The 20,942-nt window shown below is 41.3% G+C and overlaps 1 protein-coding gene across 1 annotated transcript in view; it reads right to left on the bottom strand.

Moving 5' to 3' along the window:
• The window catches only part of TBL1X (transducin beta like 1 X-linked), a 51,072-nt gene extending 31,231 nt beyond the window's left edge, over positions 1-19,841 (bottom strand). The window contains exon 1 of the mRNA XM_081001386.1: positions 19,734-19,841. The gene's annotated coding sequence lies outside the window, so the exon portion shown is untranslated. The remainder of the gene's footprint in view (positions 1-19,733) is intronic.
• Between the last annotated feature and the right edge of the window lie 1,101 nt (positions 19,842-20,942).

Here is a 20,942-nt window from a genome sequence, read left to right on the forward strand (position 1 = left end):
AGAATGAATGGGTCTCTGCCATAAGTGTCTATTTTGTATTTTTTTAAACACACACACACACACACACTTACTTGCTGTTTATAACTTTTTTGTTTTTTGCTATTTTCATTATGCATGGTGCTGAGGTGCTTGCACAGAATGTAATAATAACAACTCCGTATATAATTTTAGTACAGTGCTGCTCTCAGCGACTGCAAAGGACCTAAAGCCACCAGGCTCAGAGATGCAAAAACACATGGCAGTGGAAAAGCTGCTGCAGCAAAACCATGTCTAGGTTTTTCCAGCTCTCCAGCAATACGGATCCGCTTGACCCCCCTGGCACCTACAATTCTAGCTCAACCATACTCTATTTTTAAACAGGTCAAGTAGGATGCCTCCCCCCCATCCATTCCTATAAATTAGATTTGTGTCATAATGCATCATTAAAATCAAATGCAAACATTGCAGAACAAACAGAGAGGTCTATTTAGAACAAACCACCGAGGCAGAATGTCCTTTTGCCCATTTGGCAGCACAGTGCAGCAATTTGGGTCATACAGACCTTCATTGTTCTAACCCAACGTCAAAGCATTAAATAAGAGTTATTGACACCTTCCTTCACTGCAGAAACTACATGGTTGCCCCCGAAGTGTGGGGGGAAATGAAAGAACCCAAAGCAAAGCCCCCTTATCTGGCACTGCCTCACCAGGTGAGGTAGCACTTAAGACAACACTTAAGAAATTATTTGGCAGTGAATATGTCCTAAAAGTACAAACTGAGTAACTTAAATATAAGAACACCTACGGAAACAAGAGTTTATGACCAAACGAGCCTCTTTTTCAAAGAAAATATTGTGCATTAAAAATAAAAGGACCGTATTAGCTTTTAAACACATAAATATGGGTAGACAATGCATCAAGAGGCCATGTCTGTTTGCCTTTGAAGCTTCAATACTTCTCACTACAGCAATTTTTTTTAAAAATAATTTGATCTGGTAGCTTTAGTATTTACACTGCCCCCTCTGCCCACTGGAAAGTATTAAACTGCATTAAACAAAAAATAAGAAAGGGCAGGTTATTAGCGTCGTGGCTGGCTTCTCTTTCCCTTCGCAGCTAAGAGAGCCTTTGCTCCTTGAAACTGTGCTCAGCGATCCCTGTTGCTTAGAGTAGCATCTGCTCCTTTAAGTCAGCTATGCTCATCTACAGGTGTCCCCAGAAGTGAAGGTCATGCATGACTCTAGCAGATGTCCCTGCATTATTTATGTGAGCTGCTCTTCAGAGCTGTGTGGTGCTTTTATTTTACTGTCCTCACATATTTCGTCAACAATTCAGATTGATTACCCTCACCGACACGAACCCTGTAGTTTGACAATTATGGCAAATTAAGACCCTTCTTCCTAAGTGTTAATTTTATTTACTGTGATGATTTGTACTTCATACAAAAGCAACATCCGTATTATTATTATTAATTATTATTATTTTGCTCTTGAGGAAAAGGCTTGGTTTCTTATCCTCTGCTCCTCTTCCTTCAGATGATTTCCTAATTAAGGCTCAGCTTTCAAAAGCATTTAATACTTGGGGGGGGGGGCGGTCTTAAAAGCACCTGTCAGGAATATTCAACAGTATAAGAAAAACACAAATGATAAAACGATGGTGCAAAATGGGACCATTGTTTTTCTTAAAGCCCAGTCCTGCGGCTAGAGAAAAGAACTGTTTTGTACATGAAATACTGGCTGTCATACCACTGCAAGATCAGTGAGTTGTCAGCTAAGCAGGTTGCAACTAAGCAGTCAACCAGAAATAGCCACTGTGGCGCTTGAGTCAATGCCAGGATCACACAACACTGTTGCGCCACACAGAAATGGCATGTGGTGGACAGGGAACGTCTCACTCATTCATCCTTTCTACAGGCATTTGTGTCACCATGGAATTATCACGACTGTACATACCATATTTTTCGCCCCATAGGCCGCACCGCCCTATAGGCCGCACCTAGTTTTTTTTTTGGGGGGGGGGGAAATAAAGAAAAAAAAATATTTCCCCCCAAGGCCGGGCTCTGGAGGGTCGCGCAGAGCTGCACGGAGCCCAGGAGGGCAGGCGGCTCTGCGCGACCCTCCGGAGGCCGGCGCGGCTTGGCACCGAGCTCCGGAGGGTCACGCAGAGCTGCGCGGACCCTGGGAGGGCAGGTGGCTCTGAGCGACCTTCCGGAGGCCGGCGCGTCTTGGCGCCAGGCTCCGGAGGGTCGTGCAGAGCTGCGCGGAGCCCAGGAGGGCAGGCGGCTCTGCGCGACCCTCCGGAGGCCGCTGCGGATTGGCGCCGGGCTCCGGAGGGTCGTGCAGAGCTGCGCGGAGCCCGGGAGGGCAGGCAGCTCTGCGCGACCCTCCGGAGGCCGGCGCGGCTTCGCGCCAGGCTCCGGAGGGTTGCGCAGAGCTTCCTGAAGAGCGAGAGGGGTCGGTGCGCCTCTCGCTCTCCAGGCTTCAGTGAAAGCCTGTATTCGCCCCATAGGACGCACCCACATTTCCCCTTCATTTTTGGAGGGGGAAAAGTGCGTCCTATAGGGCGAAAAATACGGTAGCTTTGGAATCAGGGAGTTGATGGCTTTTCTTCTTGTTGAATTGCCCCAAGGTCATATTTAGCAAAACCTGAAACTCTTAAGACGCATCATGCATACAACCAAACAAACGAACCAAAGTGCCTTGAGGCAGCTGGATGCTTCCATTAAACAAACAAACTCATATTTATTTAAGTATTTCTATGGCCCAAGATTTGTGATGCACCGGTCTGGAACATTTCTATTTAAAACAATAATTAAACTGCCAAAAATATTTATGAGTTACCATATTTCAGTCCACTGCAACATTCAGGGACTGGGCTACATGATTCAAGATGGGTTCCAATGTAATAATGTATATTCAAACAATGGTCACACAATGAACGCATGCAGACAGACAAATCATATTGGAATAAAAGATCCATAAAATGGGTTTAGCCCAGTGGATCCTTTTATTAATGACCCTGGAAAATTTACACTGAAAAACCCATTTGAACTTAGCATTCTTATGTATTTGTCCTTACAGAATAACACATAAGAATAATGAATGAAAGAATACAGCCCTTAAGGGATATGGATTCTAGTGTGCAGTCTGCAACAGATTTTCTGAGTAATTTCTGCCATGTTTGTTTAATCTCCGCCTGCTTGGTTCTAATTTATGACAGAGTTCAAACATATTTATTGAAAAGTTTTTATGAATATGAGATCATTGAATGACACCTTGACTTAGCATAGCTCAAAAAACCACTTCTCTCAGAGCTCTTGACAGTACATAATACATACATCATTTTCTTTGTATGTCACCTTTCCATAGTTAAATCCATGCTCAAGGCTTACAACATGAAATATATATATATATGTAATTACAAACATAACAAAATGAGTCATAAACAATAAACAAACAATAAATAAAATACCAAAAAGTATCAATAACAGCCATTCTATGGATGCAGACATGTTACAATAGAACTGGCCAAAGTGGTATGAATTCTAGAACCAAGATATATTTTAAAGGGCTAAATGTTATTTATTTATTTATGTTCTTAGGCACATACCTCTAAAAATAGACTCAAGGCCATTTACAATACGAAAGTACAGCAATATAAAATATGCAAAATTCAAACAGCCATACAATTGCACTGACAATTAGTGGATACATTTCTAAGAATACACCACCGCCTCCACCCCCCACGCCCAATACCTATATCATAACCAAAACAGACATAAGACAGCAGAAAAATGCCTGGGAGAAGACAGCCTTTGCCCGTCACTGAAAAATATATTAATGTCGGCACCAAGAATATAGCTCTTAGTAACAATCCAAATATAGCTATTAGTAACAATATTTATTTACATGATCGATGGTTCTTTTTATCTTGATTAGAATCCCTTTATTAATTAGATTAGAAGCCAAAGGAAAATCATTGTGTCTATAAAACCGCTTAAGTACACAAATCATAAATAACCTACATCCTCCTTCAAAACAGCGACTTTTTTTCTCCGTTTGCATTAGCATTCCAAACACCTACATCTCTGGATGCATTAATACATTTTGTCCTGAAGACAGTAAACAAGAATTTGCTTGGCATAAATAAACCACTTTGCATCTTCATACACACTGTTACTATGCAATGCTAAAAAACAAGGCTTTTTTGTTGTTTGTTCCTTCCATCTACGCTTCTGCAGGTGCCACAGGACCAACCAAACATAGACAACAAGAAGGATGAAGGAAACAGAGGGCACCCGGGCTCACATGTCGTCATGTGAAGATAAGCTGTGCCTAAGCATGAATGTGCAGTCTCCCAGGGAGGAGATCTCAGCTGCTTAGCTCCTTCTTGGTTGGTTTTGCTGTTGTACAATACCAAGTTGTGCAGTGGCTGAACAGGTCATCCAAACCTAGGCTCGTAGTTTAGTTCTTAGCTACAGTATGTGGCTAAGGAAGAGAGAGCTTAATCACCAGTTCCTGATCAGACAACACTCAGTGCAGCATGGCAACAAAAGGGACAAGCAAAACAGCTGCAAGCTCCTTTCCAGGAAATCACATGTTCACACAGATCATGTGAACAGGCTCCCTGTGCATTCCAAGGCCATCTTTTCTTTTCCATAATGGACACGTCATGCATCTGTGCGCAGTAATCTCGCATCTAATGCTTTGCATTTAAGCAGTCCTTTTCCTTCACGTGCGTCGTACTTTAAGCAAGTGTGTCTGAGTTTAGTTTTGTATAGTGTACCTTTGCTTCCGCTGTTATAGCATAGCCTGCTGGTATGCTTTAAATTTACAAAGGAAGAACACAAACCTTGGCTAGGATTACTGGGAACAAGCTCTGAGCTTGCAACTTACCGGTTTGGAGGACTCACTCAAATCACAATTTGCCAGTTCAGATGTAGCTGCAAACTGTGATTTGATCAAACTAGAAAGTACAGTGGTACCTTGGTTTCTGAACGCAATCCGTTCCGGAAGACCGTTCAACTTCCGAAAGGTTTGAAAACCAAGGCACAAAGGGTGGTCTGCAATTTCAATGGAAAAAAATGGGTGGTTGGACTCAGCGGAAGCCGATCCGACTTTCGAGGCATGTTCGAAATTGGAAGCATTTACCTCTGGGTTTTCAGAGTATGAAAACTGAAACGTTCGGCTTATGGGATGCTCAAAAACCGAGGTACCACTGTATTCTACTAAGTAAAGTGTGTGATTTAGCAGGGAGCGGAGAGACAGAAGAGAACAGAGTTAATTCCTGATCTTTAAACCATGGATCGCTCAGCTGGTTAGAACATGGTGCTGACAATGCCAAGCCTGCGGGTTCAATCCTTGTATGGGACAGCTGCATATTCCTGCATCTCAGGGGGTTGGACTAGATGCTCCTCAAGGTAAGTGGTACCTTGGGTTACAGACACTTCAGGTTACAGACTCCGCTAACCCAGAAATAATACCTCGGGTTAAGAACTTTGCTTCAGGATGAGAACAGAAATTGTGCAGCAGCGGCAGCAAGAGGCCCCATTAGCTAAAGTGGTGCTTCAGGTTAAGAACAGTTTCAGGTTAAGAACAGACCTCCAGAATGAATTAAGTTCTTAACCCGAGGTACCACTGTACTTTCCAACTCTTATGATTCTAGGACTGAAGAATCAGAGAAGGTGTCTGAATGAAGCCTAAGTATGCAATCTTGATTAAACATTGTAAGAAGTGATTTGCCAGATCAAATCAAAGTTCTCCTCCTTTAGTACTCTTTGCAAGAAACCCAGTGACTAGCAGGTATTAGGTGGTTCACCTGAAATCAAACAGTAGTCCAATGGTGGATTGCTATATACCTTCTGCCAACACCTGGGATAGCACACATCATAAATCACTAACTAGCTCCCTGATCTAACTAATAATTGTTCAGGAGCAAAAAATCTATTTCCCCCTTAAAAGGCTGCTATTCTGATTATAAAGGAATGGTGGGGAGCCTCCTGCAGTAAGATGGGCAAAATAATTGTGCCTAAACGATAAAACAAACCCATTTTAAATCACAAATGCTTAATCTGTCTTCGAATTGCTAGAGCAAACTCAGTTTAGTGGACAATGCTGAAGTTCTCAGTTCTGCAAAATTACGGCCTCAGGACTCTGACTGAATATGCAGAACTGGCAAAGCTGATGGGGAAGATCCGAAACCAGAGCGACGAGCTGTTTGAAAAGGACTGGAGTAAATGTATACAATATATGAGAGAACACTGTAAACATTTGAAAACCTTTGCAGGTTTGAGTTAAAATATTTTGTAATGTTAATTTTTGGAACTGGTTAGCAATTATCAAGGCAAATTTTATAAGTATAGAAAGAAGGTAAATAAGTTGATATAGAAATGCTAAGATGAAAGTGAATAATTATGAAAGCTGGGGGGGAGTAAAGGCTCAGGATGAGCAAAGTTTCAGATGATGATAAGTATGGATTGTGACCATGGTAAAAAATTTAAACTTAATAAAAATTATTCAAAATAAAAATTATGGCCTCAGGACTCTAGAGAAAGAGTTGCTCAACAACAACAAATTCCCAAGACTCTTCCGACAAAATTAGGAGAAAGATTAAGAGTGCACAAGTTAGGGAGTTTGTTGAAATGCATTCTGATTTTGCTTCTCCAATAACATTGATCGTCTTTATTTGTCTGAATTCTACTTTGAATCATTTGGCTACAGAAGATGGTAAGCATCACTGAGCCAGTACTTTGCTTCTTAAGCACATGAACACTGCACAGCAAGACATCATTTTCATTCTTATATTTGTTCACCTCTTTCTCAAGCACACTGGGATGGATCTGGACTTCATGACGCTTAGAGTAGACCCACTGAAATAAATGAAACTTAATTTAAACATTTAAAGTCCCACTGAGTTATATCCAGCTCAGTTGTACTCAAGAGTAGTGGCCCACCCAAATTAATGAGCCTAAGTTAGTAATGTATATTAATTTCAACAGGTCAACTCTGAGTAGAAAAAAAACACTGCATACATTGGTTCAATAGGTTTATCCTAAGCACGACAAGGTCTGGATCCAATGCACACACTCCATTATCAACCATACAGTATATTGGGCTCCTAAAGCAAGTTTTGTAAAAGTCTTATTTGAAAACAACAACAACAACCCAGAATTCTATCTCCCCTAAAATCCTTTTAAGCCCTGCATTTTCAAGCTGTGCCCTATTTATAGAATCACCAGATGTTACACATTTTCCTGATCGCTTTCTGGAGGTGATGTAGGACATCTTTATTTTTATATAGGCCAGATGTTTGGTGGCAGGTTGTTTTTTAGCACTGGCTTATTTTACCAATAGTTTCATTTTGAAAATATTGTTAGGTACCCTGAGCCTATGGAATAAATAAATGCAAAAAGGAACAGCATTACCATATAGTCCTGGGAACACAGGACTCAATTATTTTACATCTTGAATTTACTAAAGAATCACAGGCTCTTCAAGCTAGTGCTTTACTGCAATCCAGTGTAGACTATGTCTACAGTGTAGAACCAACCATGTGTTGGTATTTTAAATTGTTCCAGTTAATTAAAATTTCAAAAATTAAGGACAATAGGAGGACCCGTATACTCAAATCACCTGTCCAAATCCTTTAAGCGGAATAAAAAGAAAACCACAATTCTCTTTTTTTTTGCGGTAACTGTGCAGCTGCAACACTGCTGAGAAGTGTGTTCTATGCCATTCCAAGATTAAGCATCACAGGACAAAGAATCACATTGATGTCTTATACACGTAAGGAACAGAAGTCCATTTATTGAAGAAAAGATGCAAATAAACTACCAGTCTTCTCTTTGCAACCCCTCACGTATGCCCCTCGCACATTTCCAATTTCTATTGAAACACACAAAAAATGTTTTACCCACCAAGCGACAAAAAAAAATTCCTGCACTATATACTATATATACGATCTACTAACAGCAAATTCACTTTCCCAGAACAGATTTTTATGGAGCTATAATGGCACAAAGAAGATCAAACCTATCCATTCTTAAGGAAATCATCCCTGAGTGCTCACTGGAAGGACAGATCCTGAAGCTGAGACTCCAATACTTTGGCCACCTCATGAGAAGAGAAGACTCCCTGGAAAAGACCCTGATGTTGGGAAAGATGGAGGGCACAAGGAGAAGGTTAGGACGACAGAGGATGAGATGGAGTGTTCTCGAAGCTACCAGCATGAGTTTGACCAAACTGTGGGAAGCCGTGAAATACAGGAGTGCCTGGTGTGCTCTGGTCCATGGGGTCACGAAGAGTTGGACACAACTAAACGACTAAACAACAACAACAACATAATGGCACAACCACAAATAATTTGGAGGTATGATCAGGCATGGAGACGGGGAGAGAACCCGAAGGTTTCTGGAAGTGCAAATAACCTTGGGGGGGGGATTATCTGACTGTGAGGCAGGAGGATCCCCAAAACAACCCAATGAGGACTGAGCATTGTTAGTGACATGGAATACTGACTGTTTTGCAGAAGAAGTACAGAAAACCAGGATGGTGGTAGTGGAATGGAGTATCCTGGGAAATGGCATAGCTGGGTAGCGCTGCATGCCTATATTGTTGTTGTTGTTTGCATGCAGGATCAGGAATAGTTTTTGAGGACAAACTTGCAAGCCCCCTCTTACATGCTTACAGTGATCCAGTCCCATATAAACAACCTCTGTGGTGCCAGTGTGGTGTAGTGGTTAAGAGCGGTAGACTCGTAATCTGGGGAACCGGGTTCGCGTCTCCGCTCCTCCACATGCAGCTGCTGGGTGACCTTGGGCCAGTCACACTTCTTTGAAGTCTCTCAGCCCCACTCACCTCACAGAGTGTTTATTGTGGAGGAGGAAGGGAAAGGAGAAGTTTAGCCGCTTTGAGACTCCTTCGGGTAGTGATAAAGCGGGGTATCAAATCCAAACTCTTCTTCTTCTTCTCCTCTTAAGTCATGCAGGAAGCGTTTTTTAATTAATTTTAATTCCGAAATTGTTTTTTCTGCGATTTCAAAATTACACCTTACTGGGTTGTAAGTCGCATACTGAATAAATAACAATAAGCAACAACACCATGCTTCAGAGAAAACAAACAATTAAACTGGTATCCAACTCCTACTCAAAGAGTACAGCCGCTGAAATTCAACAGACATGCACTGCTTTGGTTCACCAGCTAAAACTTGCTGATGATTTTGTAACTTTTTGGTTTATCTGCCTGTCAGTGTTTGGAATTTGCTTTATTCTGACAGACCAACACAGCTGCAAAGCTCTTATAAATAGACCAATTCATTTTAAGCTTCATTTTTCTCGCTTTTTTTGAAGGGGGGGTGTTCATTGCAAAACAATGAATTCTCAAACCAGTCAATTTCTCTTGCATTCTTCATAGATTGAAGATAAAATACAGTAGCTAGGTGGCTTAAATGAGTCTCTCTCTCTCTCTCTCTCTCTCTCTCTCTCTCTCTCTGTGTGTGTGTGTGTGTGTGTGTGTGTAAACTCTACCAACAGTAAGGGCTGCTATACTGCCCCTGGAATCAATGTCCCAGCTTAATAATGCATTTGTTCCTCTCACCAGCTGACCACCGCCCCCTGCCCCCCGTTTCTGCCTAGGCATAAAAAATTCTGGGACTGGTGAATCTTAAGAGAGCATATGCAAAAGCAGATATCTCTCCTTTTCAATTATAATTGCACAAGCACACTATCTGTTCCAGAGATGGCCCTCGCTCCAGAAAGTCCCACAAGGACTGGGAAATAGGTATGGAGCATTTTTCATAAAATATCCTGGAGCATGATCCACAATTCAGCCTCCTTTTCCCCATCATTGTAATGGGGAGAGTGTCTTCTTCTTTACAGAAGACAACCCCTTACCCCAAAGGAGCCTTTTGTTTGTTGGAAGAACACTCTGGTCCACATCCTTGTTTAAAGATAAAGAACCACAAGGAGAGAGAGCAGGAGCTTTGAAGTTGCCTATTGGGCAGCAGTCAGAGTATCACAGAGTTGGGACCATGAGGATCATTCTAGTCTAACCCCCTGCAATGCAGGAATATGCAGCTGTCCCTTACAGGGACCACAGCTTGTGCAAGGCAACAAATGCACAGATTGCCTCTGTGCTTTAGAACAGTGCTTCTCGAACTACCTGATGTGGCAGAGCCGTAACTGGCCTCTAAAGCATCCCGCCAAACCTGAGCTGTGGTGGAGTCACCAGGGATCAGCAGCTGATGTCTCATGGATGAGCCCTGGTCTGTGGACCACCGCTTTGACTAGCCCTGCCCTAGTACCCTTTGCAACCCACAGGTGTTTCCCAGATAAGTGACGTAAGTTTGCTCAAAGTATGGTATGATTGATTTGTATTCTGCCATTTAAGACCAATGTCTGCCCAAGTAGACAGCCTTTGAGTAGCCAGTGGAGGTGTAGAAGGGAGATATAAATTGGTGACCCATAAATACAATACAATACACAGATGGGAAAGCAGGGGGGGGCAGGAGAAACATTGGGAAAGTACTACAAGGAAGAGATATATCCTTCAAACTGGGCGGTTCATCAAAGGTTAAATGGTTCATCTATCTACACACTCTTCAAGTGAACTTTTCGTTGCTTATAGAAGAGCTGAGTGTGTCTTAAGGGCAATCCTATGCATGTTTACTCAGAAGTAAGTCCTACCGACTTAAGCAGTGCTGAGCGTGCGTAGGACTGCACTGTACAGTGGTACCTCGTGTTAAGTACTTAATTCGTTCCGGAGGCGTGTACTTAACCTGAAACTGTTCTTAACCTGAAGCACCACTTTAGCTAATGGGGCCTCCTGCTGCTGCCACGCCGCTGGAGCACGATTTCTGTTCTCATCCTGAAGCAAAGTTCTTAACCTGAAGCACTATTTCTGGGTTAGTGGAGTCTGTAACCTGAAGCGTATGTAACCCGAGGTACCACTGTACAATTTACTTAAGAAAAATAGGGTGCCTTAGCTGTCAGCGAATTGAGAAACGCTGCCATAGATATTACTGGTATACACCTCCCCCCCTTTTCCCCTCCTACACTTAAAACCTATTAGTTTGCTTGGTTTACTTTTCAGTCCTCAGCTGGTTTTCTTAATGACATCAGCCTCCAGCATTTAAGGTCTGAAAGCACAAGTGGATCTTTTCCAATTCCCTTGGCTCCACAGTGAAAAGGGTTTTTGCTGTATTGATCTTTTCTTCATGGCACTTTGCTGAGAAAAAACAACAACAGCCCTCTTAATTAGTGTGATTGTGTTGTATTCTACTTCGTGACCTACTTTTCTAAGACACAAGAACTTCAGTGAGCCTTTTTTCTTTTCTTTAAAAAAATTAAACCCTGAGCTTTAAAAGTTTTTTTAAAAAAATTATTTACACATTATCCTAAGTAATCAAGAGCAAGGGAAAAAGGAAATATGAAAATAGCTTTAGGACTTAAAACGATTCAAGTTAAAATAAACAAGGAAGATTAGAGGCACTAAGAACACAATTATTTGTGAAGCTGGCTTTAGACAGTGTTCCTATAGTGGACGGATATGTGGAAATTACAGTAGCTACATTCATGCAATAACCTATTCACATACACTTATGAATTGAGCCCACATACTTTAATTATCTGGTTTATAAAGCAACTAAAGCGGACAACTTTAAAGCTTAAAAAAAAAAGGCTTCCTGGATTAGGGCCACCATAGCATCCGGCAGGTCAAGGGTAGAGCAAGAAAAGCCCAGTTTCATGCCATGAAATCTTAATGTGATATTAGCGCAAATAGTCTTGCAGATATAAGCCCTTTTAAGTATTATGAATTGTGTCCTTGAGTTCACAATTGTTTTTAATGTTTGATGTTTCATTATGTTTTTATATATGCTGAAAGCTGCCCAGAGTGAACTCACAACCATGTTACCTTGGAAAAGGTGTGTTAAGAAACCTCCATATACTGAAGCAACAGGAATGTGGAGTGCAAACTTATGGCAAGTGAGTAGCATGCTTAACACCCATAAGGGTAAAGGGTAAAGGGACCCCTCCCTGACAGTTAAGTTCAGTCGCGAACGACTCTGAGGTTGTGGCGCTTATCTCGCTTTACAGGCCAAGGGAGCTGGCGTTTGTCCGCAGACAGTTTTTCCGGGTCATATGGCCAGCATGACTAAGCCGCTACTGGAACAACGGAACACCAACACCAGAGCAGCGCACGGAAACGCTGTTTACCTTCCCGCCAGAGCGGTACCTATTTATCTACTTGCACTGGAATGCTTTCGAACTGCTAGGTTGGCGTCGTGGGGATTCAAACTGCCGACTTTTTGATCGGCAAGCCCAAGGCTCAGTGGTTTAGACCACAGCGCCACCCGCGTCCAGTTTAACACCTATACTTCTCTGCAAATGTTCCTAGGCCATCTATCCCTTACTTTTGAGTTTTGAAACTTGGGGAGGGGGGGTGGCGGCAATGAAAAACAGCCCAATAGAGTAGTTGAAAGGGGAACTGCCATGGGTTCAGGTCAAGGGAGAAACAGGTCCCTGGGCATTTCAAATTAAGAAGAAAACGGCCCTTATGGGAAAATGTATTTGTCAACATACAATAATCCAAGGAGAACAAAGTATGTTTTATGAGAAATGATTTTATTCTATTAAGTCAGTCAAGGGGTATGATTGCCTTCCTTCATCAACCCATGCATCTTTATGGTGTGATATTACAGGGTGGCTGAATTTCCCCCTTTCTCTTTATGCTTGACTAGCTGATTACTTCTATGACGATTCTCTGATTGCTTTACTTTGTATTGTATATTTGTGGGTTGTATACTTGCAGAGATTCGTGGGTTGAATATTTGTGGGAGTTTTTCTGTTCTTTATTTGTTGATGTAAGCAAATGTGTAGGTGTTTATGCTCCAAGTTTTTATTATTTCTTGGCTTATTTTTGTTTGATATGGAAAGGCTTAATAAACTGCTCTTCAAACTTTTTTTAAAAAATGAACAAGTAAATCACACACACACCCCTTTTAAGTCCTTGCCTTTGTGAATGCACTACACCTCAATAACTGTCCTTGGAAAACATATCAATCATATATTGTGCTCAGAGTGCAGTGGGATGTCGGCTGGATCTGCAATTATTCCATTTCAGGTGTACAAAACGGTGTCTGGTATAACCATTTCACTTCTTTTTACAACTTCCAAAAGCCTCCCACTTCGGGCACCAATCCTCCATCCTTCCTTTCACTACATTATCATTCGTTTCCCTTCTCTCCTACAGGTTCTATCATCACAACAGCTTCAGAAACAGCCAACGTAAACCCACTAAAGAACACATACACCCTGCTCAAGGGAATCACCACAATCATGCGATCTGTTTTCCTCAGAACTGAGAGCCTGTCAGGTTCATATTTGACTTCAATGCCTTTGTTAATGGATCCAGTTAAAAATTAAAGCATCATGTCTCCTTCAAAATAAGGAAACGCAAAGCAGCTGTAACCAAAATGCAAAGCAAATGTCAGGCAGAAAGCAAGCGCTTAACTCTTATTATCTTTTCATTGTTAGCAATAAATGGAATATCATTATAAGTCGCACCAAATTGCAAAGCCTGCTCCAGTCTTCACCATCTCATCTCGTGCCAAGAAAGCACAGCATACAATAATATAATTTACCAATAATGTTACGATGTAAGCACAGCTTTAAAAAATATTCTGCTAACCCATATGTCATACAGTATTTGGGACGATTAGAAACATTTAACCCATATGTACTGGCACAGTTAATATCAACTGCCCTTGATATCCTCAATCTGCCATGCGGCCTTGAGGAATCTTGGGTGTCTTTTATGACAGCTGCAGAGTAAGGGGAGGGCATAAAGATGCAGCTGTCCTCTTTGCCTTTAAACCTAACTGTGTCACCTGTTAATTAGCACGGCGGGTGGCGGACATGCTCTGGGCAAAGGGATCAAGAACTAGATAATCAGATGGATTGATCTCTGAACTGAGCCTCTCATTACTGAGTGCAAAATATACAGGAGAATTGCAGGTGGGCAGAGGAAGGAGATTGGGAAACAAACAAACAACCAAACCAGGGTTTCCAGCATCTGGATTTATATGCAATGCATGCTCAGGTATTCTCCACTCCCTCTCTTCTGCAGTGCACAACTCTTGCTCTACCCAAAAAAAGTCTAAGCAGAGGCTCGGTGAGTGGTGCAGGAGATAACATGGGCCCAGATTCCTCTTGCCTAAACAGACACCATTAAGTGTTAGACTTTTTGCCTCAATTTCTCACGCAGATACATTTTTTAAAAAATAAGGCAATTTCTGGCAAAAGAGTCACAATAAGGGAACCTGGGAATTTGAATTGGGCGAGTATTTCACAGTTGCCACACTACCGCTGAAGAGACCCTGTCAGATATTCCACAATGGCACCAACAGCAAGGTGACCAGCATCTCAATTCCTGGGCAGGCTTATATGGGAGCAAGCGGTCCCTAAGATGACCCAGCTCTAAGCTATTTGGGGCTTTATAGGCTAGAAGCAACACATCAAAGCCAGCGGAGCCGAAATAAGACCCAAGTAATAAGCTCTGACCTGCAACAACTATAGACAAACATCAGGTCGCCATATTTTGGACCAACTGAAGCTTTTGGGCTGTGTTCAAACAGTAGCCCCACTCAGACTATATTGAAACAATACAGTCTGGAAGTAACCAAAGAATGAGTGGCTGATGCCAAAATTGCCTTCTTTAATAAATGGCACCGCTGGTGTATTTGCTGAAGCTAATGATAATAATAAAACACTCCTACCAACCACCACCACCTGAGCATCCAGGGAATGCAAAATTCCCAAACAATGAACCCATTCCTTCAAGACAAGTGCAATACCATCCAGAACAGGTTGAACCACCACATCCAAATTGCCAGTGTTCTTGACTAACAGGGCTTCTGGTTTGTCTGAATTAAGTTTCAGCTTCTTAACACCTATCCACCTAATGTGAATTGACTCCAGTTTATTACTTCTACTGTCTCCCCAGGACAAGTCAATGGGAACGAGATAGAGCTGTGTGTCACCTACATGCTGTTGACACCTCAGATCAAACTTCTGGATGACCTCACCTATTAGTTTCATGTAGATATTAAAAAGCATAGGAAACAAGACAGAACCTTGAGGTAAGTCGTGACATCTAATATTTGAGTTGGTCGTTCTCAGCATAGATCCACTGAAACTAATGACTTAAAGCAGGCATAGGCAAACTCGGCCCTCCAGATGTTTTGGGACTACAACTCCCATCATCCCTAGCTAACAGGACCAGTGGTCAGGGATGATGGGAATTGTAGTCCCAAAACATCTGGAGGGCTGAGTTTGCCTATGCCTGACTTAAAAGTCTTATTTATTAATGGATCTACTTTGTATATAATTTTGGATATAACCCATACACACACAATGGTTTTACTAGTAACAGTAAATATTTACATTCAATATTTACAATAAATTTTGAATAAATGTTCAATATTTATATTGAAGCCAAACTATATTATAAAATATAAATTAATACACATTCACTATTTATGATGCTCACACTATGACAAGATACTAATGATTGCTTCCATAAAGAACAAGCTTGGAAATGGTGGCTGAACACTGAAGCGACAAAGAGAGAGATAGGATGATCATTTTAACAACACAGTAACAGAAAATGCTAGTAGCTAGGACAGAACAATCCTTATCACATGTGGGGCGAGGGGCAAAGAGCAACTGTGCCTGTATCACAGTATTTTACAAAGTATGTATATTTACTAAGCAAGCATGCTGTCATGCATTTTCCACATCGAAGGTGACAGGGTATTCAGCTCAATATCTGCACCATTTCCAGTTTGGCTTTTGAAATCGCACTTCTTAGGGACCAATTGTACAGGTCATCCATCAGTAAGTGCAAAATGAATGCATGATATCACCAGGTATGATAAATATGAGGTTTGATCAAACAGAGATCACTATGATTTCACTATAATGCTTTCTTCTTCTTCTTCTCTATGATGCTACGGTTAAATTACAGGGAAAATTATTTGTAAAAAAGAAAAGAAAAAGACGCTGAACACTGGGACCTTTCCAATGAACTAAATGGCAAGCTTGTTGGTTCTAGGACCCTGGCAAGATCTTTGTACAGCCCTAGATGGGCATTAAACCATTTGACGTGGGGGCCTTCTATCTAGCAAAGCCTGCCACAGCCAATCTGTCAATTACATTCTCCTCAGGGAACATGTTTTACAGCTCTAGCCAATTCAGCTTCCATTGAAGTCTGTGGGTTTTGGGGGTGGGGGTGGGAAGTAGTCCTGCTCCTCTCTGAGAGTCTCAACCTCAAAACGATATTTGAAACACGTACATAAAGGAGAATTTACCTATAGGTGATTGCAGTACAGCAATGTGAAGTAGCATGAGGGAGATGCAACTGTTGCAGGGTAAAGCCAGCATGCCCTGAGGTAAATGCCAAAACCATAACTTCCAGACAAGTTTAACATTTGGAATTTGGCATCTGGCATATTAAACTAAGCCTTGATCGTGGGGTATCATATAATGTAGATATTAAGACACAGTGACTCATCTGTAGTTACTCTTGTTGGTCTGGGAAAGCAATGTAGAAAAAAAATATATAGCTGGTGAGCAAACATTATTTATATTCCAAGTGCCTTCTTGAACGTGGGTGTGCTGGGCAGCTATTGAAACAGCTTTATGAAAAATGTGAACCACAAGAAGTCTGAAATCGAGAACAAAACTATCTGATGGTAAAAAGGAACAAAACGACGACACTGTGACATTTTATTTTTGTATAGTGAAGCTACTGCTGTTTTATTGAGTAATTCCAACAGAGCAAACACAGAGAGTGACTGCCATTCTGTTAGTGGGGGCCCTCATTTTTAGAACAGTGCAGCAAGTGAATCCAATGCATGCGAAAGGCACTGTACAATCCCCCAGTGCAGCTGCTCCCAATTGCACAACGTCAACTCTCAAACTTCTTGTGATGGCATTGCACTGGGTCTCACTGGTTCATGGAAGACGGAAGCGTTTTTCACAAATACACTGACATGGTGACTTGTTTTCTCTTTACAGAGGGGGTTAGTGTGATATTTGATCTCCAAATGAGGCCCCTCTTCATGTATAGTCAGTCACTCTCAGTGGTTAAGCAAAGTGCCACTGGAGATAAGACCTTTCCGTGATCAAACTCCATTTATGGAATGCCTTCTTCAGACATGTAAGAGAGACACTTCAAATTATCGATATACAGGCACCAAGTTAAAGCCATCTGGTTTACAAGTCTTCTAATTACTGGTTCATGGTATGCTGTTCTTTTCCATTTTTAATATCTTACTGCTTCTGTTGCTAATCTATGGCTTTTATGATGTCAGTTTATTGTTTTTATTATTTTACGCGTTTTATTGCTTTTTGTCTGCTGATGATGTTTTTCTGTATCATCATCATCTGGTTATATTTATTGTTTAAGAATGATTGTTTTTTTTTTTAATAGGTCAAAAGGAAGCATGTACGATTAAAATAAATAAATATTATTTGTTCAACAACTTTTAGAAGTGAACTTGACTTGAGGTAGCTTTTTGTTTTTAAGAAAATGGAGCGTTCTTAAGGTGACTAAACATGCAAATAATAATAATTTGGAAAACAGGTCAATATACATAATTTTCATCTAAAGAGCATATCACCCGGGTTAAAAATACAATCAATAAATAAGCATTCCCTGCTACACGATGACTTAGAAAACGAAGTCCTGTGTACAAGTCTATAGTGTCGTTTAAAGGGTACAGATTCCAAAATGGCACCTGTTTGGGATCCTGCAACATGACTCTACACCCACTGAAGTGATTCTGAGCTTACTGATTCAGTAGTGCTACAGAGTTCAGGTGCTCTGCCTTGAGGGCCATGCATATTCATTATTATAAATGTCGTGCTAGCTTGTTATTCAAGAAAATCATTTGCCATGTGACTCAGTACTGGATCAGTACTGAAAGTAGCATACAGTAAACTAGCAAAATATCAGAAAGTTTTATGAACCTGGATAGCTTTCAGAAGGGTTTTTTTTTGTTAATGTTTAATAACCTACTTTGAACTGAGGAGGAGAACACAAATGCAAATTATCTCTCCATTATCTCTCTGTGACATGGTAAACAGCAATCTTTCATATGTCATATATTATAAATTTCTCTAGGCATCTTCTGATCAAAGTACCTGGAGTACTGTGTCCAGTTCTGGGCACCACAGTTCAAGAAGGACACTGACAAACTGGAACGTGTCCAGAGGAGGGCAACCAAAATGGTCAAAGGCCTGGAAACGATGCCTTATGAGGAACGGCTAAGGGAGCTGGGCATGTTTAGCCTGGAGAAGAGGAGGTTAAGGGGTGATATGATAGCCATGTTCAAATATATAAAAGGATGTCACATAGAGGAGGGAGAAAGGTTGTTTTCTGCTGCTCCAGAGAAGCGGACACGGAGCAATGGATCCAAACTACAAGAAAGAAGATTCCACCTAAACATTAGGAAGAACTTCCTGACAGTAAGAGCTGTTCGACAGTGGAATTTGCTGCCAAGGAGTGTGGTGGAGTCTCCTTCTTTGGAGGTCTTTAAGCAGAGGCTTGACAACCATATGTCAGGAGTGCTCTGATGGTGTTTCCTGCTTGGCAGGGGGTTGGACTCGATGGCCCTTGTGGTCTCTTCCAGCTCTATGATTCTATGATTCTATGATTCAAAGCAACTTAGAATATTATCCCTCCCCACCACACCACACCCCACCCTATTTATTGTACCAGAACACGGTATTTATCATATTATACAAATCAATCTGTTTTTTAACAAGGTATTTAACCGAAGAAAAAGAAAGTGTAAGCTAATTTAGGCTTCAGTTGAATTACCTTGTTAACACAGGAAAATCCCACTAATGTTATGGTCTAAAGGCAGATTTGACAACAAACATCAAAATCTGGTTGATGCGTAGGTGAACCAGGAACCATAACTTCACTTGAACTGTGATATTTCCTAGGCACCATGAAAAACATGTTTCCTATTTATTTTCTGGAGTATGATAATCTTTATTGTCATTGTCCCACGCAGAACAACAAAATTGAAAAATTAACATAAAACATTCAAAACCCAACAAGCCTGCTATCCCAGCTATCCCAACCTGGTTAGCCCCCTAAAAACTCTGATACCCCATTTTTAAATACAATATACTCCCATAGAGACCCCTTACACTGCGTTTAAAACCAAAATCACATTTGGGTAGAAACTGTTTCTCAGGCAGCTAGTCCTAGTCATTATTACCCTGTACCTTCTTCCAGAAGGCAGAAGCTGAAAGAGATCATTTCCGGGGTGCGTAATATCCTGCGCTATCTCTGCAGCTTTCTTATGGCACCTGGAAGCATAGATTTGATCCAAGGTGGGAAGAGTGCACCCAATTATTCTCGTAATTTATCGTATCGTAAGAAGGTTACTATGACAATTATTTAACACCAACCATGCTGCAGGAGATGCAAGAGAAGAACATTTATTGGTGGAATATTTGTGGTTATCCCAGTAATATAACTATTCAGCTCCACTAGTCTTGCCACTTAAAAACAATTATGGTGACTTCTGTTTTTCTAATAATCTCAGAAATGGCAACTGTTATAATCTAGCATTTGTAAAACACTTAGATAAGGAATCAAAATGCTATGTTTCATTTATTATGGAATAGATGTAGAAATTACTTTATTTCCAATATATATCCAGTTCTTTAATTGTTTGAATTACCTGGTCGTGAGACCTCTGAGCTGTTGAAAACTGCTTCTTGCAGGTTGCTGAGAAGAGGTTGGGGGTTTGAGTTACCATGGAGATCTCTACATTCGACAATGGAGAAATCTAGAATGAGAGGATGCCATGGTTAACGAGATCAAGTTTGTATAGAAAGATAAGACCATGTATGTCCCCTGCTCCAGTTTATTACCCATCACCAACATCATGTTATTGCCTAACTACCGCAGTTTTCGCTCTATAAGACGCACCAAACCACAAGACGCACCTAGTTTTTGGAGGAGGAAAACAAGAAAAAAAATATTCTGAATCTCAGAAGCCAGAACAGCAAGAGGGATCGCTGCACAGTGATAGCAGCAATCCCTCTTGCTGTTCTGGCTTCTGGGATAGTTGCGCAGCCTGTATTCGCTCCATAAGACGCACACACATTTCCCCTTACTTTTTAGGAGGGAAAAAGTGAGTCTTATAGAGCAAAAAATACGGTAAGTGATAACCTAGAACATTCCTATGTTCTGCCTAACTAAGGGATAACCTAGTACATTCATATGTTCTGCTAAAAAGAGGCATCATGGCTACTGGTATGCAAACACTTGAACATAGAGAAGTTGTGAGACATGCCAGATCACTCTGGTTCCTTTCTTATGTTACACTAGGTGTGTAGAAGCTGTTGGAGAACAGCTGAGCTCCACATCACCTGGGTAAAGCTGAGAAGTATGGCATATGCCTTCTGAGTCCTGGCTGGGATACCTCGCTACTACACCAGCATTACTTCTCCAGAAAACTAGGACAATACTAGAATCGACAAAACTACAGTGTTGGTACCTCTGATGTAGCCCAGGGCTTCTTTTATTACCCCAGTATGTGCAGAAAAAGTGCTGCAGGCACTCCATAGCTCATATCTAAGAGGAAACTGCCACAGCTCAATATTACAGTACATGCTTTCTATCCAAAAAGTCCCTACATTAAATCCCCAGGTTTTCCAATTGAGAGAAACGAACGTAGCAAATTTAGGAATAATCTGCACCCAAGTCGTGCTGGGAGAGGAAAGTTATGGAATTGATGGATCAGTGATCTGACTCAGTATAAGACCAGGTGTGGTCTGAGAACAAATAATGCAGCCATTTGCTGAAGCTAAGCAGGTCTGGGGTCTAATCAGTGTCTGGATGGGAGACCACACCAAACCCCATGTATACTGCCTTGAGTTCCATG

The sequence above is a fragment of the Podarcis pityusensis genome (genome assembly GCF_964106645.2).
Source record: "Podarcis pityusensis genome assembly, chromosome: 4".
Lineage (NCBI taxonomy): Eukaryota > Metazoa > Chordata > Lepidosauria > Squamata > Lacertidae > Podarcis > Podarcis pityusensis.